Below are 18,669 nucleotides of genomic sequence, written 5' to 3'. Positions count from 1 at the left end.
TGATGAACAAAGAGAAATGTTATTGATAATCTGAAAAATCATAAAATTGATTCTTGAAGCAAGAAAAAGCAGTGAATAACAAAGCTTGCAAAAAAAAAGGGGCGAAAAAGAAAAAGAAAGAAAAAGAAAAAGCAAGCATAAAAAGCCAATAGCCCTTTAAACCAAAAGGCAAGGGTAAAAGGGATCCAAGGCTTTGAGCATTAATGGATAGGAGTGCCCAAAGGAATAAAATCCTGGCCTAAGCGGCTGAATCAAGCTGTCCCTAACCATGTGCTTGTGTCATGAAGGTCCAAGTAAAAAGCTTGAGACTGAGTGGTTAAAGTCGTGATCCAAAGCAGAAAGAGTGTGCTTAAGAACTCTGGACACCTCTAACTGGGGACTTTAGCAAAGCTGAGTCACAATCTGAAAAGGTTCACCCAGTCATGTGACTGTGGCATTTCTGTATCCGGTGGTAATATTGGAAAACAAAGTGCTTAAGGTCACGGCCAAGACTCATAAAGTAGCTGTGTTCAAGAATCGACATACTAAACTAGGAGATTCAATAACACTATCTTAATTTTGAATTCCTAGAGACGCCAATCATTCTGAACTTCAAAGGATAAAGTGAGATGCCAAAATTGTTCAGAAGCAAAAAGCTACTAGTCCCGCTCATCTAATTGGAGCTAAGCTTCATTGATATTTTGGAATTCATTATATATTCTCTTCTTTTTATTCTATTTTGTTTTTAGTTGTTTGGGGACAAGCAACAATCTAAGTTTGGTGTTGTGATGAGCAGATAATTTATACGCTTTTTGGTATTGTTTTTAGGTAGTTTTTAGTATGATTTAGTTAGTTTTTAGTATATAATTATTAGTTTTATGCAAAAATCACATTTTTGGACTTTACTATAAGTTTGTGTGTTTTTCTGTGATTTTAGGTTTTTTCTGGATGAAATTGAGGGACCTAAGCAAAAATCTGATTCAGAGGATGAAAAAGGACTGCAGATGCTATTGGATTCTGACCTCCCTGCACTCAAAATGGATGTTCTGGAGCTACAAAAGCCCAATAGGCGCGCTCTTAATTGCTTAGAAATTAGACATCTTGGGCTTTTCAGCAATATATAATAGTCCATACTTTGCCCGAGTTTTGATGACGCAAACTGGCGTTTAAATGCCAAGTTTCTACCCTTTTCTGGCGTTAAACGCTAAAACTGGCATCAAAGGAGTTAAACGCCAAAACTGGCACCAGCACTGGTGTTTAACTCCAAGAAAAGCCTATGCACATGAAAGCTTCAATGCTCAGCCCAAGCACACACCAAGTGGGACCCTGAAGTGGATTTCTGCATCATTTACTTATCTTTGTAAACCCTAGGTTACTAGTCATTATAAATAGGACCTTTTACTATTGTATTTGGACATCGGGTGATCTTTAGATCATTTTTGAGGCTATCTTTGCATCGTTTTTGATCTCTTGATCACGTTTTGGGGGCTGGCCATTCGGCCATGCCTCGACCTTCATCACTTATGTATTTTTGATGAGCGGATAATTTATACGCTTTTTGGCATTGTTTTTAGGTAGTTTTTAGTAAGTTCAAGCTACTTTTAGGGATGTTTTCATTAGTTTTTATGTTAAATTCACATTTCTGGATTTTACTAGGAGTTTGTGTGTTTTTCTGTGATTTCAGGTAATTTCTGGCTGAAATTGAGGGACTTGAGCAAAACTCTGAAAAAGGCTGACAAAAGGACTGCTGATGCTGTTGGAATCTGACCTCCCTGCACTCGAAATGGATTTTCTGGAGCTACAGAAATCCAATTTGTGCGCTCTCAACGGAGTTGGAAAGTAGACATCCAGAGCTTTCCAGCAATATATAATAGTTTATACTTCATTCGGAAATTGACGACGTAACTTGGCGTTGAACGCCAAGTACATGCTGCTGTCTGGAGTTAAACGCCAGAAAAACGTCATGATCCGGAGTTGAACGCCCAAAACACGTCATAACTTGGAGTTCAACTCCAAGAAAAGTCTCAGCTCGTGTATTGATCAAGCTCAGCCCAATCATACACCAAGTGGGCCCCGAAAGTGGATTTATGCATCAATTACTTACTCATGTAAACCCTAGGAGCTAGTTTATTATAAATAGAACATTTAACTATTGTATTAGAAGTCTTTGGACCACGTTTCATCTTTGGTCTCAGTTTTGTTTTGTTCTTCATCTTAGGAGGCCATTGAGCACGTTTTAGGGGGCGGGCCATTTGGCCATGCCTGAACCTTTCACTTATGTATTTTCAACGGTGGAGTTTCTGCACACCATAGATTAAGGGTGTGGAGCTCTGCTGTACCTCAAGTTTCAATACAATTACTATTACTTTTTATTCAATTCTCTCTTATTCTTATTCCAAGATATACGTTGCACTTCAACTTTGATGAATGTGATGATCCGTGACACTCATCATCATTCTCACCTATGAACGCGCGTGACTGACAACCACTTCCGTTCTACTCTAGGCCGGACGCATATCTCTTAGATTCCCCAACAGAATCTTCGTGGTATAAGCTAGATAGATGGCGGCATTCATGAGGATCCGGAAAGTCTAACCTTCTCTGTGGTATTCCGAGTAGGATCCTAAGAATCCGGAAAGTCTAACCTTGTCTGTGGTATTCCGAGTAGGATTCCGGTATTGAATGACTGTGACGAGCTTCAAACTCCTGAAGGCTGGGCGTGATGACAAACGCAAAAGAATCAATGGATTCTATTCCAACCAGATTGAGAACTGACAGACGATTAGCCGTGCTGTGACAGAGCATTTGGACCATTTTCACTGAGAGGATGGGATGTAGCTATCAACCAAGGGTGATGCCTTCAGACGATTAGCCATGCAGTGACAGCGCATAGGACCATTTTCCCGAGAGGATTGAAAGTAGCCATTGATGATGGTGATGCCCTACATACAACTTGCCGTGGAAAGGAGTAAGAAGGATTGGATGAAAGCAATGAGAAAGTAGAGATTCAAGAGAAGCACAGCATCTCCATGCACTTATCTGAAACTCCCACTATTGATTTACATGAGTAATTCTATCCCTTTTTATTTTCTATTTTATTATTAATTATTCGAAAATCCATAAATCAATTTAATCTGCCTAACTGATATTTACAAGGTGACCATAGCTTGCTTCATACCAACAATCTCTGTGGGATCGACCCTTACTCACGTAAGGTATTACTTGGATGACCCAGTACACTTGCTGGTTAAGTTGAACAGAGTTGTGAACCATGGTATTGGCATCATGTTTTTGGCGCCATTACTAGGGAATGAAAAGCAATGAATTTTGCAAAATGGAATAACAAATGAATCACAATTTCGTCCACCAAGCTTTTGGCGCCGTTGCCGGGGATTGTTCGAGTATGGACAACTGACGGTTCATCTTGTTGCTCAGATTAGGTAATTTTCTTTTCAAAAATCTTTTTCAAAATTTTTCTTTTATTTTTTCGTTTTTCCTAACATTATTTTCGAAAAAATTAATAAAAATACAAAAAAATTAGAAAATCATAAAAAACTAAAAATATTTTGTGTTTCTTGTTTGAGTCTTGAGTCAATTTTAAGTTTGGTGTCAATCGCATGCTTTAAAATTTTTTCTTGCATTTTTCGAAAATTTCATGCATTCATAATGTTCTTCATGATCTTCAAGATGTTCTTGACAAGTCTTTTTGTTTGATCTTGATGTTTTCTTATTTTGTGTTGTTTGTTGTTTTTCATATGCATTTTTTGTTTGTTAGAGTCCATGCATTAAAGATTTCTAAGTTTGGTGTCTTGCATGTTTTCTTTGCATCAAAAATTTTTCAAAATTATGTTCTTGATGTTCATCATGATCTTCAAAGTGTTCTTGGTGTTCATCTTGACATTCATAGCATTCTTGCATGCATTCATTGTTTTGATCTAAAAATTTCATGCATTGAGTATTTTTGTTGTTTTTCTCTCTCATAATTAAAAAATTCAAAAAAATTAAAAAAAATATCTTTTCCTTATTTCCCTCCAAATTTTCGAAATTTTGGGTTGACTTGGTCAAAAATTTTCAAAATTAGCTGTTTCTTACAAGTCAAATCAAAATTTCAATTTTAAAAATCTTATCTTTTCAAAATCTTTTTCAAAAATCATATTTTTTCCATTTTTTTTCTTTATTTTCGAAAATTTTACAAAATATTTTCAAAATCTTTTTCTTATCTTTATATCATATTTTCGAAAATATGCTAACAATTAATGTGATTGGTTCAAAAATTTGAAGTTTGTTACTTGCTTGTTAAGAAAGGTTCAATCTTTAAAGTTCTAGAATCTTATCTTGTAGTTTCTTGTTAGTTAAGTCATTTTGAAACTTAGATCTTTTTATCTTTTATCTTATCTTTTTCAAAAGTATTATCTTTTTCAAAACTTGATTTCAAAACATCTCATCTAACTTCTTATCTTCTTATCTTTTTCAAATTTGATTTCAAATCTTTTTCAATCAACTAACTAACTTTTTGTTTGTCTCTTATCTTTTTCAAAACCACCTAACTACTTTTCCCTCTTCAATTTCCGAAAATATCTCACCCCTTTTTCAAAAATTCTTTTTTTTTAATTAACTAATTGTTTCATGTTTTAATTACATTTTATCTCTAATTTTCGAAAATTACTAACCCCTTTTTCAAAATTATTTTCGAAATTCTCCCTCTATTTTCTTATTCTATTTAATTATTTAGTTACTAACACTTCTCTTCACCTCTCTCCATCCAAATATCCGAATCCCCTCTTCTACATTCTTCTCCCCCTTCTTTTTCTACTAACATAAAGGAATCTCTATACTGTGACATAGAGGATTCCTCTTTCTTTTCTTGTTTTCTTCTCTTTCATATGAGCAGGAACAGGGAAAAAGGCACTCTTGTTGAAATTGATCCAGAACCTGAAAGGACTCTGAAGAGGAAATTAAGAGAAGCCAAATTAAATTATTCTAAAGGTAACCTTTCAGAAATTTTCGAACAAGAGAAGGAGATGGCAGCCAAAAATAATAATAATGCAAGGAGAATGCTTGGTGACTTCACAAAGCCAACGTCCAAGTTTGATGGAAGAAGCATCTCCATTCCTGCCATTGGAGCCAATAATTTCGAGCTGAAACCTCAGCTAGTTGCCTTAATGCAATAAAACTGCAAGTTTTATGGACTTCCATCTGAAGATCCTTATCAGTTTTTAACTGAGTTCTTGCAGATCTGTGAGACTGTAAAGACGAATGGAGTTGATCCTGAAGTCTACAGACTCATGCTTTTCCCTTTTGCTATAAGAGACAGAGCTAGAATATGGTTGGATTCACAACCTAAGGATAGCCTGGACTCCTGGGATAAGCTGGTCACAGCCTTCTTGGATAAATTCTTTCCTCCTCAAAAGCTGAGCAAGTTGAGAGTGGATGTTCAAACCTTCAAACAAAAAGATGGTGAATCCCTCTATGAAGCTTGGGAAAGATACAAGCAGCTGACCAAAAGATGTCCATCTGACATGTTTTCAGAATGGACCATATTAGATATATTCTATTATGGTCTCTCTGAATTTTCGAAAATGTCATTGGACCATTCTGCAGGTGGATCCATTCACCTAAAGAAAACGCCTGAAGAGGCTCAAGAACTCATCGACATGGTTGCAAATAACCAGTTCATGTACACTTCTGAGAGGAATTCCGTGAATAATGAGATACCTCAGAAGAAAGGAGTTCTTGAAATTGATGCTCTGAATGCCATATTGGCTCAGAACAAAGTGTTGACTCAACAGGTCAACATGATCTCTCAAAATCTGAATGGATCGCAACATGCATCCAACAGTACTAGAGAGGCAGCTTCTGAAGAAGCTTATGATCCTGAGAACCCTGCCATGGCAGAGGTTAATTACATGGGTGAATCTTATGGAAACACCTATAACTCATCATGGAGAAATCATCCAAATTTCTCATGGAAGGATCAACAAAAGCCTCAATACTCACCACTATACTACAACGATAGAGAATATCAACAAGGCTTTAACAATGGTGGACGCAATAGGCTGAGCAATAGCAAGCCATATCCATCATCTTCTCAGCAATAGACAGAGAATTCTGAACAAAACACCTCTAATTTAGCCAATCTAGTCTCTGATCTGTCAAAGGCCAATTTCAGTTTCATGAGTGAAACAAGATCCTCCATTAGAAATCTGGAGGCACAAGTGGGCCAGCTGAGTAAGAAAGTCATTGAAACTCCTCCCAGTATTCTCCCAAGCAATACAGAAGGGAATCCAAAAGGAGAGTGCAAAGCCATTGACATAGTCAATATGGCCGAATGCACAAGGGAGGAGGAGGACGAAAATCCTAGTGAGGAAAACCTCCTGGGACGTCCCTCAAGCAAGAAGGAGTTTCCTATTAAGGATCCAAAGGAATCTGAGGCTCATACAGAGACCATAGAGATTCTATTAAATCTCCTTCTGCCATTCATGAGCTCTGAAGACTATTCATCCTCTGAAGAGGATGAAGATGTGACTGGAGAGCAAGTTGCTCAATATTTAGGAGCTATCATGAAGCTGAATGCCAAGTTGTTTGGTAATGAGACTTGGAAAAGTGAACCTCCCTTGCTCATTAGTGAACTAGATACTTGGATTCAGAAAACTCTACCTCAAAAGAAACAAGATCCTGGCAAGTTCCTAATACCTTGTACCATAGGCACCATGACCTTTGAAAAAGCTCTATGTGATCTGGGGTCAGGGATAAATCTTATGCCACTCTCTGTAATGGAGAAGCTGGGGATCATTGAGGTACAACCTGCCTTGTTCTCATTACAATTGGCAGACAAGTCAATGAGACAAGCTTATGGAATAGTAGAGGACGTGTTAGTAAAGGTTGAAGGCCTTTACATCCCTGCTGATTTCATAATCTTAGACACTAGGAAGGAAGATGATGATTGTATCATCCTTGGAAGACCTTTTCTAGCCACAGCAGGAGCTGTGATAGATGTCAACAGAGGTGAATTAGTCCTTCAATTGAATGGGGACTACCTTGTGTTTAAGGCACATGGCTATCCCTCTATGACAAAAGAGAGTAAGCATGAAGAGCTTCTCTCAGTTCAGAGTCAAGAAGAGCCCACACAGTCAAACTCTAAGTTTGGTGTTGTGAGGCCACAACCAAACTCTAAGTTTGGTGTCAAGACCCCATATCCAAACTCTAAGTTTGGTGTTGGGACTATACAACATTGACCTGATCACCTTGTGGCTCCATGAGAGCCACTGTCAAGCTATTGACATTAAAGAAGCGCTTGTTGGGAGGCAACCCAATTTTATCTATCTAATTTTTATTTTATTCTATATTATTGTTATTTTGTGTTTTATTAGGTACATGATCATGAGGAATCATGAAAAAATCATAAAAATTAAAAACAGAGTTAAAAACAGCAGAAAAAAATCCGCACCCTGGAGGAAGCACAGGTTGGCGTTCAACGCCAGTAAGATGCATCTGGCCGGCGTTCAACGCCAGAACAGAGCATCATTCTGGCGCTGAACGCCAGAAACAAGCAACATTCTGGCGCTAAACGCCAGGAATGTGCCCAGAGAAGAAAAACTGGCGCTGAACGCCAGTAACAAACATGAAACTGGCGTTCAACGCCAGAAACATGCTTTACATGGGCGTTGAACGCCCAGAATGTGCACCACATGGCGTTTAAACGCCAAAATGGTGTGCAAAGGCAATTTACATGCCTATTTGGAGCAGGGATGGAATTCTTTGACACCTCAGGATTTGTGGACCCCACAAGATCACCTCAGGATCTGTGGACCCCACAGGATCCCCACCTACCATATTCCCACCTTACCTCCTGTTCCGAGGGTTACCTGAAACGTGTAGCTCGGTCGTCTGGCAAGACCCGAGGTAGGGGTTCCGTGACCCGAGCTTGGTGTGCTGAGCGGCTGGGGGTTGTACCTGCAATGACACTCCGATGCTTAAGTTAGCATGGGTCCAAGCAGATATTGAGTAGAATTAGAGTATGAGTTATACCTGGGTGCTCCAGTGTATTTATAGTGGTTGGTCGTGATCTTCCCTGGATAAGATATTCTTATCTTATCTTATCTTTGGGAGTCTTATCTCTATCTTTTGTGGAACCGCCTTTCCTAGGCCTTTTTCGGCCTTTAGGTTTTGGGCTTCGTTCCTTTTGATGGGCCTTCTTCTTTATTTGTCCGAGGTCCGACTTTAGGCGTGGGCCTTTGGGACGAGGTCGGACCTTCTGCGAACTTCCCGAGTTTGGAGAGCTCGGTCAGGGTATGAACAGTGCCCCTGTCCGAGTTCGTCCTTTTGAGAGGTCGAGCTCGGGCATAGTCGTCTTTTCAAAATTTGAAAATGGCCGTTTCAGCATTTATTGCTTTTTACCATTTCTCCTCGATTTCCGTTCGGGCTCTGTGAAGGTATTATTTATTTGCCCCTTTCCTCATTTTCTTTGTTTATTCTGTTCCCTTTCCCTTTTTCTGGGTTTTTCGCCACCTCTCTTTCGAGCATCTTCCTTCTTTCTCTCTGTTCTTCTTCTCCGATTCTTTCTGTGCGTTGTTTTTCGGGGTTTCCTCTGCGCCGCTGTTTTCGTTCTTCTTGCATCGGAGCTCGTCGTCTTCTTCCTTTCTTCCAGGTTTGTTCTCGTCTTTACTTTCGCTGTGCACATATGCTTTTGTTTCTTTTTCTTCTATGCTGGGGTTGCCCCGAAAAGAGGCGCCGCCATTGTTTTGGTTGTTTGTATGTGGGGGGGGGGCTCTTTTCTCTTGGTACTTGTTTTCGGGTTACTGCATTTTTTCTTCTAAAGAACTTTTGTTTTCTTGCTTCTGCTGAATGGGTTTTTTGCTGTCTGCCTATTATGTGATTTTTGGCTTGCTGTTGTATTCTTCTTTGTAGGCAAGATTTTTTATGTCTCGAAAGGTGTTTCAAGCAATGTCGACCAAGATTCCGAGTGGTCTTGGTTGGGTAGATCCTGTTCCTCTAAGGGTCCCTTCTGTTGTAGATTCTGAGTATCTAGTTAGGTTCCGTAGGGAGTGTAGTATTTGTGAGAACAGGGAGTCTGAGCGGGATTATGAGCTAGTAGCCCCGGAGTCCGAGGAGAGAGTGTGCTTCCCGCCTTTAGAAAGTTCTGAGAAGCTATTCTTTTATGCTTACGATTGTTTTTTCTCTAAGCTGGGTGTACGACTTCCTTTTACCGACTTGGAGTCCGAGGTCCTTTGGTCTTGTAACCTTGCCCCTACGCAACTCCATCCAAATTCTTGGGCGTTTTTAAAGCTGTTTCAACTTTTGTGTCAGTTTTTGGGCGTCTCCCCTTCTGTTTCTCTTTTTTCCTATCTGTTCGTGTTGACGAAGCCGGGGTCGGGTGATGGGAAGGTGTCCTGGGTCTCTTTTAGGGCTAACCAGGGAAAGAAGTTTTGTACCTTGTATGATGAGTCGTTTCATGATTTCAAGAACTACTATTTCAAGGTCCGGGCTGCTGGAGATGTCCGACCTTTCTTTCTAGATGAGAGTGGGGAGCCTTCTTTTCCTCTTTGTTGGCAGGAGAATGTAGTGTCGGTTAAGTATACTTTTGAGAGTCTAGATGAGGTGGAGCAGGCTTTTGTGGGTGTGTTGAGCAGTTTATGGGGTCGGGCACCTCACTTGGATACGAAGAAAATGTTGGGAGATCCAAGCCTTCTCCGTTCCGAGTTAGGTAGTTCCCGACCTCTTTGAGATTTCATCTTAGTATTTTGGCTTCGTTTTGGAGGTTTTTCTGTTGTGATAATCCCTTTCTTTTGTTTCTGCAGAGATGTCTTCTCAGGCTGATTCCATGAAGTTCCTTCGTCGGTCGAAGAAGTCTGCGGCTGCTCAGAATATCGAGGCTGAGGCTTCTGCCCGATCTTCTCCGCAAAGACTACCGTGGGTGTTCAGACTCGGTCGAAGACCATTCCGACTCCTCAGTTCCGAGCTATAACTCAAGATCCTCCGACCTCCGGACCCGGTCACCTTTCCCCGTCTTCGACCTCGGGTCCTCCCCCCAAGAAACAGAAGACCTCTCAAGAGCTTGCCGGTTTCAATGATAAGGATTTTGACGCTCTTGGTTGGATTGAGCAGCACATTCTCCCCCAGACCTTTATTTCTACTGATGATGCGTCTATGGAGCATCACTTTCAGTATATGGCGCGGAGCTGTGTTCGGATGGCTAGTCTTCATGCCGCTATTGCTCGGGAGTTCAAGAAAGCTCCCCTTGGGGCGACCAGCTCCCGACTTGAGAAGGCACGGTCCGAGCTTGATAAGATTAGTCAACTGAAGGCTGCCAGGATTACTGAGCTGGAGGCCTTTTTGGAGGAAGAGAAAACTAGGGCCACCGCGGCTGTGGCGGCGGCGAAGACATCTGAGGAGATGGCGAGGGTGGCGACGGAGAATTATACTAAGCTGTATGCCGAGCTTGTGGAGACGAAGGAGAAGTTGCAGTCTGCTCGGGATGATTTTTACGAGCTGGAAGATAATGTGGCCAAGGGTATGGATGCTATGTTTGTGAATTTGAGGGATCAGGTCCGGGTTCTTGCTCCCGACCTGGATCTGAGCTTATTCAGTACGGAAACATTGTTGTGGAGGGAAAGATTGTTCCTGCTCCTGCCGAGGATGAGTTCCGGTGTCCGACCACAAGGCTCCGGTGTCCGACCCCGAGGTTCCGGTTGTGAACCCGACTTCACCTTTGGCTGAGGATAGATCTGGTGTGGAGGTTTCAAGCCGGGATGATGGTGCTGTCGATGCAGTCCCGATTTCGATGTTCCCTCCGCAGCCTTCTGTTGATGCGGAGACCGGAAAGGACCTTGATCCTCTGTGATCTTTTTAGTGGTTTGCCCGGCCTGTGGGCTTTTTGTTGGATGGCTTTTGTGAACACTTTTGGACACCTTTTGCTTTTATTTAGCCACTTGTGGTGACTTTATTATGCGGTGTTTGTGTTTTGACCTTTGGTTTCTGCCTTCGTGCTTTTTAGTTGTTTTTCGGATAACAACTTTTTAGCTAGCGTTTTGACTTTATGTTTCCGCTTTCGTGCTTTTTAGTTGTTTTTCGGATAACAACTTTTTAGCTAGCGTTTTGACTTTATGTTTCCGCTTCCGTGCTTTTTAGTTGTTTTTCGGATAACAACTTTTTAGCTAGCGTTTTTTATGTCTCCGCTTTCGTGCTTTTTAGTTGTTTTTCGGATAACAACTTTTTAGCTAGCGTTTTGACTTTATGTCTCCGCTTTCATGCTTTTTAGTTGTTTTTCGGATAACAACTTTTTAGCTAGCGTTTTGACTTTATGTCTCCGCTTTCGTGCTTTTTAGTTGTTTTTCGGATAACAACTTTTTAGCTAGCGTTTTGAAACTTCTTTCGATTTCGTTCTTTTCGCTTTGTACTTTTTAGTTGCTTTTTGTAAAGCAACTTTTTAGTAAGCGTTTTTCGAAATCCTGGTTCTTGCCGTTTTAAGGCTTCTTTCTCTGGCCGAGCTTTTTCTCGGACATCGGGTGCTCGAGTACCTCCTTTTTGTTAGGTCCGACTTTGTCGTTGGTCGGTTCTTTTGAGTTATTTCTGTAATCTCTTTTTATTTGGCTTTTTGAGCCATTTTAGAGTTACTTTATAACTTTTCCCTTTGTTGGGTCCGACTTCGTCGTTTGGTCGGCCTTTTTAAGTTATTTTTGTAACCTCTTTTTTATTTGGCTTTTCGAGCCATTTCAGAGTTACTTTATAACTTCTCACATTAATTTGAACCTCGTCGCTTTATCTTTGCCGACCTTGTATGGTCTCTTGGCAAATGATTTTTGCGTTTTGCCGAGCATAAATTAATGCGCCTTGGTGGGGTACTTTCTAGGATTTGCTTCATCATGAGGAAGAGAAAATAGAGAAATTTGATTAGTATTAAAAAGAAAGAATATTTACAAAGTGTTTACCCTTTAGGTCGGGTATCCTACTTAACCGGGTCTCATTAAAAAACCCTTGTAGGGAAAAGAGTACACCTCGGGTTAAGTTTTTCTAGCTGTAGTACCGTCTTAGATTACAGGCGTGCCAGGTCCTGGGCAGCTCATTGCCTTCTAGGTCGGATATTTTGTAGTAGCCTGTCCCTAAGACTTCTGTTACCTTGTAGGGCCCTTTCCAATTTGCGGCTAGCTTTCCTTCTCCCGACTTTTGTGTTCCGATGTCATTTCGGATTAGAATCAGGTCGTGACTGGAGAAGCTTCGCTTTATTACCTTTTGATTGTATCTGAGGGCCGTTCGCCATTTTAAGGCTTCTTCTCGGATTCGGGCTCTTTCTCGGACCTCGGGAGGAGGTCGAGTTCTTCCCTTTGTGCCTGTGGGTTGCCTCTTTCGTTGTAGAAGATGACTCTGGGCGACCCTTCATCTATTTCGATAGGAATCATTGCCTCCATCCCGTAAGCTAGCCGGAATGGGGATTCTCCCGTTGTAGAGTGCGGGGTTGTCCGATATGCCCATAGTACCTGGGGGAGTTCGTCGGCCCACGCCCCTTTGGCCTCTGGAGTCTTCGCTTTAACCCGGCCAAGATGACTTTATTTGCAGCCTCTGCTTGTCCATTGGCTTGTGGTGCTCGACCGATGTGAATTGCTGTTTGATTTTTAGTTCGGCCACCAAGTTCTGAAAACTTTGTCCGTGAACTGTGTTCCATTGTCTGTTGTGATGGAGTAGGGGACTCCGAACCTCGTGACGATGTTTTTGTATAGGAATTTACGGCTTTTCTGAGCCGTAATAGTGGCTAAGGGTTCGGCTTCGATCCACTTTGTGAAGTAGTCGACCCCTACTATGAGGTATTTGACTTGCCCCGGTCCTTGTGGAAACGGGCCGAGTAGGTCGAGTCCCCATTTTGCGAAGGGCCATGGCGCAGTGATGCTGATAAGGTCTTCGGGCGGTGCCTTGTGAAAATTGGCGTGTTTTTGGCAGGGGGCATATTTTCACAAACTCTGTCGCGTCTCTTTGTAAGGTCGGCCAGTAGAACCCGGCCCTGACTACTTTCTTGGATAGTGCCCGAGCTCCGAGATGGTTTCCCACACATGCCTTCGTGGACTTCTTCGAGGACGCCCTTTTTTCTGAGGTCGGAACGCACCTAAGGAGGGGGTTTGAGAATCCTCTTCTGTATAATACGTCGTGAATTAGCGTATAATTCTGGGCGTCCTTTGTAAGCCTTTTAGCTTCTTTTCTTTCTATGGGGAGAGTTCCTGACTTCAGGTAGTTGAGTATGGGGGTCATCCATCCTTGCTGTTGGTTGGATATATTTAACGTTTCTTCCTCTCTTAGCACGGAGGGAGATTGTAGGGTTTCTTGGAGAAGACTTCTGTTGTTGCTTCCGGGCTTGGTGCTAGCGAGCTTCGAGAGGGCGTCTGCCCGGGCATTTTGTTCCCGAGGTATGTGCTGGATTTGTATTTCCGGGAAGTGTCGTAATTGTGCCTGTGTTTGGTCCAGGTATTTTTTCATAGTAGGGTCTTTGGCCTGGTAACTTCCATTTACTTGTGATGTGACGACCTGGGAGTCGCTGAAGATCGTGATTCTCTGGGCTCCGACCTCTTCGGCTAGCTTTAGTCCTGCTAGTAGGGCCTCGTATTCGGCTTGGTTGTTTGAAGCCTGGAACTCGAATTTTAAGGATAGCTCTATCCGTGTTCCTTGGTCGCTTCGAGTATAACACCGGCTCCGCTTCCTGTTTTGTTTGAGGACCCGTCGACATACAGATTCCACGAGAGTGGGGTTCCCGGGGGTCAGTATATTCTGCGATGAAGTCGGCTAGATATTGAGATTTTATGGCAGTCCGGGCTTCATAGTGGAGGTCGAACTCGGACAGTTCTACCGCCCATTGTAGGATTCGTCCTGCCATGTCTGTTTTTTGTAGGATGTGTCTCATGGGTTGGTTCGTCCGGACTTTGATGGTGTGGGCTTGAAAGTAGGGACGGAGCCTCCGAGCCGTGAATACTAGGGCGTAGGCGAATTTCTCTATTTTCTGATAGTTTAATTCGGCCCCTTGTAGTGCCTTGCTTACGAAGTATATGGGGTGTTGTCCTTGGTCATTTTCTCGTATTAATGCTGAAGCAACTGCCCGATGTCCGACCGAGAGGTATAATACGAGCTCTTCCCCTTTTAAAGGTCGGGTTAGGATTGGTGGCTGCCCGAGGAATTCCTTGAATTCTTGGAAGGCTTTTCGCACTCCGGGGTCCATGAGAAGGGTTTCCCTTTCTTTAGGAGTGAGTAGAGAGGTAGTGATTTTATCGCTGATCCTGCCAAGAATCTTGATAGGGCGGCTAGCCTTCCATTTAGTTGTTGTACTTCTTTGACACACGTCGGGGCTCTTCATTTTGAGTATCGCTTGGCATTTGTCCGGGTTTGCTTCGATGCCTCTTTGAGTCAGCATGAAGCCTAAGAACTTTCCGGCTTCTGCGGCGAAGGTGCACTTGGTCGGGTTAAGTCTCATGTTGTTTCCTGAGGGTGCCGAAGACACTTGTGAGGTCGGGAACCAAGTTTCTGTCTTCTTGTGTCTTTACCAGCATATCGTCGACGTACTTCTAGCTGTAGCCCGATGTGCTCTGAGAATACTTTGTTCATTAGCCTCTGGTAGGTTGCCCCGGCGTTCTTCAGCCCGAAGGGCATTACTACGTAGCAGTAGTTTGCCCTTGGGGTTAAACGAGGTCTTTTCTTGGTCGGGTCCGTACATCGGATTTGATTGTATCCCGAGTATGCATCCATGAAGGAGAGATATCTGTAGCCTGAGGCTGCGTCGACTAAGGCGTCGATGTTTGGTAGTGGATATGGGTCTTTGGGGCAGGCTTTGTTGAGATCCGTGTAAACGACGCACATCCTCCATTTTCCGTTGGGCTTTTTTACCAGGACCACGTTTGCGAGCCATAGGGGATATTTTACTTCCCTAATGAATCCTGCATCTAGCAGTGCTTGTACCTGTTCTTCTATTGCCTGCATGCGCTCGGGTCCGAGCTTCCGGCGTCTCTGTTGGACGGGTCTGGATCCGGGTATACTGATAGCTTATGGCACATCAGGTCGGGACTTATGCCTGGCATGTCGGAGGCCTTCCAGGCGAAGAGGTCGGAATTTCTCCCTTAAGAGGGTTATGAGTTCCTCCTTTAGGCCTGCTTCGAGGTTTGCTCCAATGTTGTTACTTTTTCAGGTGTGTTCCCGATTTGGATCCTTTCGGTTTCTCCCTCTGGTGTGGCCGAAGGTCTTCTCGGGTTTGAACTCGCCCGAGTTCTATTGTGTTGACTTCTTCCCTTTTAGGCTTAGACTTTCGTTGTTGTAGCATCGCCGTGCTAATTTTTGGTCGCCTTTTAGGGTGGCGATTCCCTTTGCGGTAGGGAACTTCATACAGAGGTGTGGGGTTGGACCACAGCTGTCAGTCTGTTTAGGGTTGGTCGCCCAATGAGGGCATTGTATGCTGAGGTAACGTCGACTATAATGTAGTCGATGCTTAACGTTTTAGATTGCTCGCCTCTTCCGAAGGTAGTGTGTAGCGAGATGTATCCTAAGGGGTGGATCGGGGTGTCCCCTAGCCCAAATAGGTCGGAGGGATAGGCCTTTAGCTCTTTTTCTTCAAGTCCGAGCTTGTCGAAGGCCGCTTTGAACAGGATATCTGCTGAGCTTCCTTGGTCAATCAGGGTTCGATGTAAGTTGGCGTTTGCTAGGATAATGGTGATCACCATAGGATCGTCGTGGCCGGGTATTATCCCCTGAGCATCTTCTTGGGTAAATGATGGTTGGCAGCTCGGCAGGGGATTGTCTTCTCGGACATGATAGATCTCTTTGAGGTGTCTTTTTCGCGAGGATCTGGATGTTCCTCCGCCTGCAAAACCTCCGTTTATCAGTGTATGTGCCTTTCAGGGGTTCGCAGGGTCTGTTCGGCCCGATCCTCGTTATCTCCCCTCCTTCTCTTTTTGGTCTCTTCTCCTTTTTCCGCTATGTATCTGTCGAGTTTTCCTTCTCTGGCTAGCTTTCTATAACATTCTTCAGGTCGTGGCAGTCATTAGTAGAATGACCGTAGAGCTTGTGGTATTCACAGTATTTGGACCGATCTCTCCCGCTCTCTTGTGTTTTAAAGGTCGGGGCGGTGGGATTTTTCGTGTGTGGCATACTTCTCTGTAGACGTCTACCAGGGAAACTCGGAGGGGAGTGTAGCTATGGTACTTCCGTGGTTTGTCCGAGTTGGACTCTTCTTTCTTTTTCTGTTCTCGATCTCGGTCTCGGAGTGGGTAGTTGATTCCTTCCTAGAAGAGTCTCTTAGCTGGGAGGTTTCCTCCATGTTGATATATTTTTCTGCCCGCTCTTGCACCTCGTATAAGGAGGTCGGGTATCGTTTGGATAGGGATTGGCTAAATGGTCCTTCTTTTAGGCCGTTTGCTAGTCCCTGATGGCTGCTTCAGTGGGCAAGTGTTGTATGTCCAGGCAGGCTTTGTTGAATCGCTCCATGTATTCTCGGAGAGTTTCTTGGTTACCCTGTTTGATCCCGAGTAGACTGGGGGCATGTTTTGCCTTGTCCTTTTGAATAGAGAACCTTGTTAGGAATTTTTGGTTAGGTCCTCGAAGCTGGAGATTGATCCTGGTGGCAGGTTGTCGAACCACTTCATGGCCGACTTGGTGAGAGTGGTGGGGAAGGCTTTGCACCGAATCGCGTCGGAGGCGTCGACCAGGTACATTCTGTTCGGAAGTTGCTGAGGTGGTGACTTGGGTCGGTGGTGCCGTCGTAGAGATCCATATCAGGTGGTTTGAAGTTTCACGGTACCTTCTCCTTCATGATCTCTTGCGTGAAGGGATCATGGTTGTTTTCGGGGGTGGTGCCGCGTTCCGTCCGGTCTTTCAACTCGGCCTCTATCTTCCGCAGCTTTTCTTCTAACTCTCTGCGCTTGCGAGCTTCCTTCTCAAATCTTGTTCAGTTCTTTCTGCTTTTTTATGTCCTCTTCGAGTTGTTTCAGTCGGTTTTGTGTGCTCGTACTGCTTCTAGAATTTCTGAGCTCTCTTCTTTTTCGGGATTTTGTGGATTTTTGTTTGGAAGTGATGTCTTTGGGCGATTCTGTTTGTTTCCTCCTGGAGTGCGTGGTGATAGAGGGCTGTCCGGTCGTTCTCGGTGTCAATTTCCTCTTCTTGTTCTGATGTAGCGTGGTTATTATTGGGAGGGTCGTCCGCCATGGTAAAGGGATGACTTCCAGGGTCCCCGGCAACGGCGCCAATGTTCCGAGGGTTACCTGAAACGTGTAGCTCGGTCGTCTGGCAAGACCGAGGTAGGGGTTCCGTGACCGAGCTTGGTGTGCTGAGCGGCTGGGGGTTGTACCTGCAATGACACTCCGATGCTTAAGTTAGCATGGGTCCAAGCAGATATTGAGTAGAATTAGAGTATGAGTTATACCTGGGTGCTCCAGTGTATTTATAGTGGTTGGTCGTGATCTTCCCTGGATAAGATATTCTTATCTTATCTTATCTTTGGGAGTCTTATCTCTATCTTTTGTGGAACCGCCTTTCCTAGGCCTTTTTCGGCCTTTAGGTTTTGGGCTTCGTTCCTTTTGATGGGCCTTCTTCTTTATTTGTCCGAGGTCCGACTTTAGGCGTGGGCCTTTGGGACGAGGTCGGACCTTCTGCGAACTTCCCGAGTTTGGAGAGCTCGGTCAGGGTATGAACACCTCCTAATCCTAGTTTTTGTGATTACTCTTCCCCATATCACACTTCCCAACACCCTTCACCAATCACCTCAATTCCTCTTCCCAATCACCACCTTCACCACTCACATCCATCCACTCTTCCCCATAAACCCCACCTACCTTCAAAAATTCAAAAACATTTTCCCACCCATTCCCACCCTACATGGCCGAATACACACTACCCCCTCTCCCTATAAATACCCTTCCATTCTACTTCATTTTCACACAACACAACCACTCTTCTCCCACTTGGCCGAACCTACATCTCTCCCTCTCTACCATATTTCTTCTTCTTCTTCTTCTCTTCTTTCTTCTCTTGCTCGAGGGCGAGCAATATTAAGTTTGGTGTGGTAAAAGCATAAGGTTTTTGTTTTTCCATTACCATCAATGGCACCTAAGGCCGGAAAATCCTCTAGAAAAGGAAAAGGGAAGGCAAAAGCTTCCACCTCCGAGTCATGGGAGATGGAAAGATTCATCTCCAAGAGCCATCAAGACCACTTCTATGATGTTGTGGCAAAGAAGAAGGTGATCCCTGAGGTCCCTTTCAAGCTCAAGAAAAATGAGTATCCGGAGATCCGACATGAAATCCGAAGAAGAGGTTGGGAAGTCTTAACCAACCCCATGCAACAAGTCGGAATCTTAATGGTTCAAGAGTTCTATACCAATGCATGGATTACTAGGAACCATGATCAAAGTATGAACCCAAGTCCAAAGAATTATCTCACAATGGTTTGGGTTAAATACTTAGATTTTAGTTCGGAAAATGTGAGGTTGGCGTTTCACTTGCCCATGATGCAAGGAGATGAACGCCCCTACACTAGAAGGGTCAACTTTAATCAAAGGTTGGACCAAGTCCTAATGGACATATGTGTGGAAGGAGCTCAATGGAAGAGAGACTCCAAAGGCAAGCCAGTCCAACTAAGAAGGCTGGACCTCAAGCCTGTGGCTAGAGGATGGTTGGAGTTCATTCAACGCTCCATCATTCCCACTAGCAACCGATCTGAAGTTACTGTGGATCGGG

The 18,669-nt window shown here is 43.5% G+C and overlaps 1 non-coding gene across 1 annotated transcript; it reads right to left on the bottom strand.

Annotated features, from left to right (window-relative positions):
• Positions 1–5,396: 5,396 nt before the first annotated feature.
• LOC130942606 (small nucleolar RNA R71) lies at positions 5,397–5,500 on the bottom strand. The gene has a single exon (XR_009071172.1). It is a non-coding gene; the product is annotated as a small nucleolar RNA R71 (small nucleolar RNA).
• Between the last annotated feature and the right edge of the window lie 13,169 nt (positions 5,501–18,669).

Source organism: Arachis stenosperma, chromosome 7, assembly GCF_014773155.1.
Source record: "Arachis stenosperma cultivar V10309 chromosome 7, arast.V10309.gnm1.PFL2, whole genome shotgun sequence".
Lineage (NCBI taxonomy): Eukaryota > Viridiplantae > Streptophyta > Magnoliopsida > Fabales > Fabaceae > Arachis > Arachis stenosperma.
Note: the sequence above shows the minus strand (reverse complement) of the source record. Positions and strands in the feature narration are given on the sequence as shown.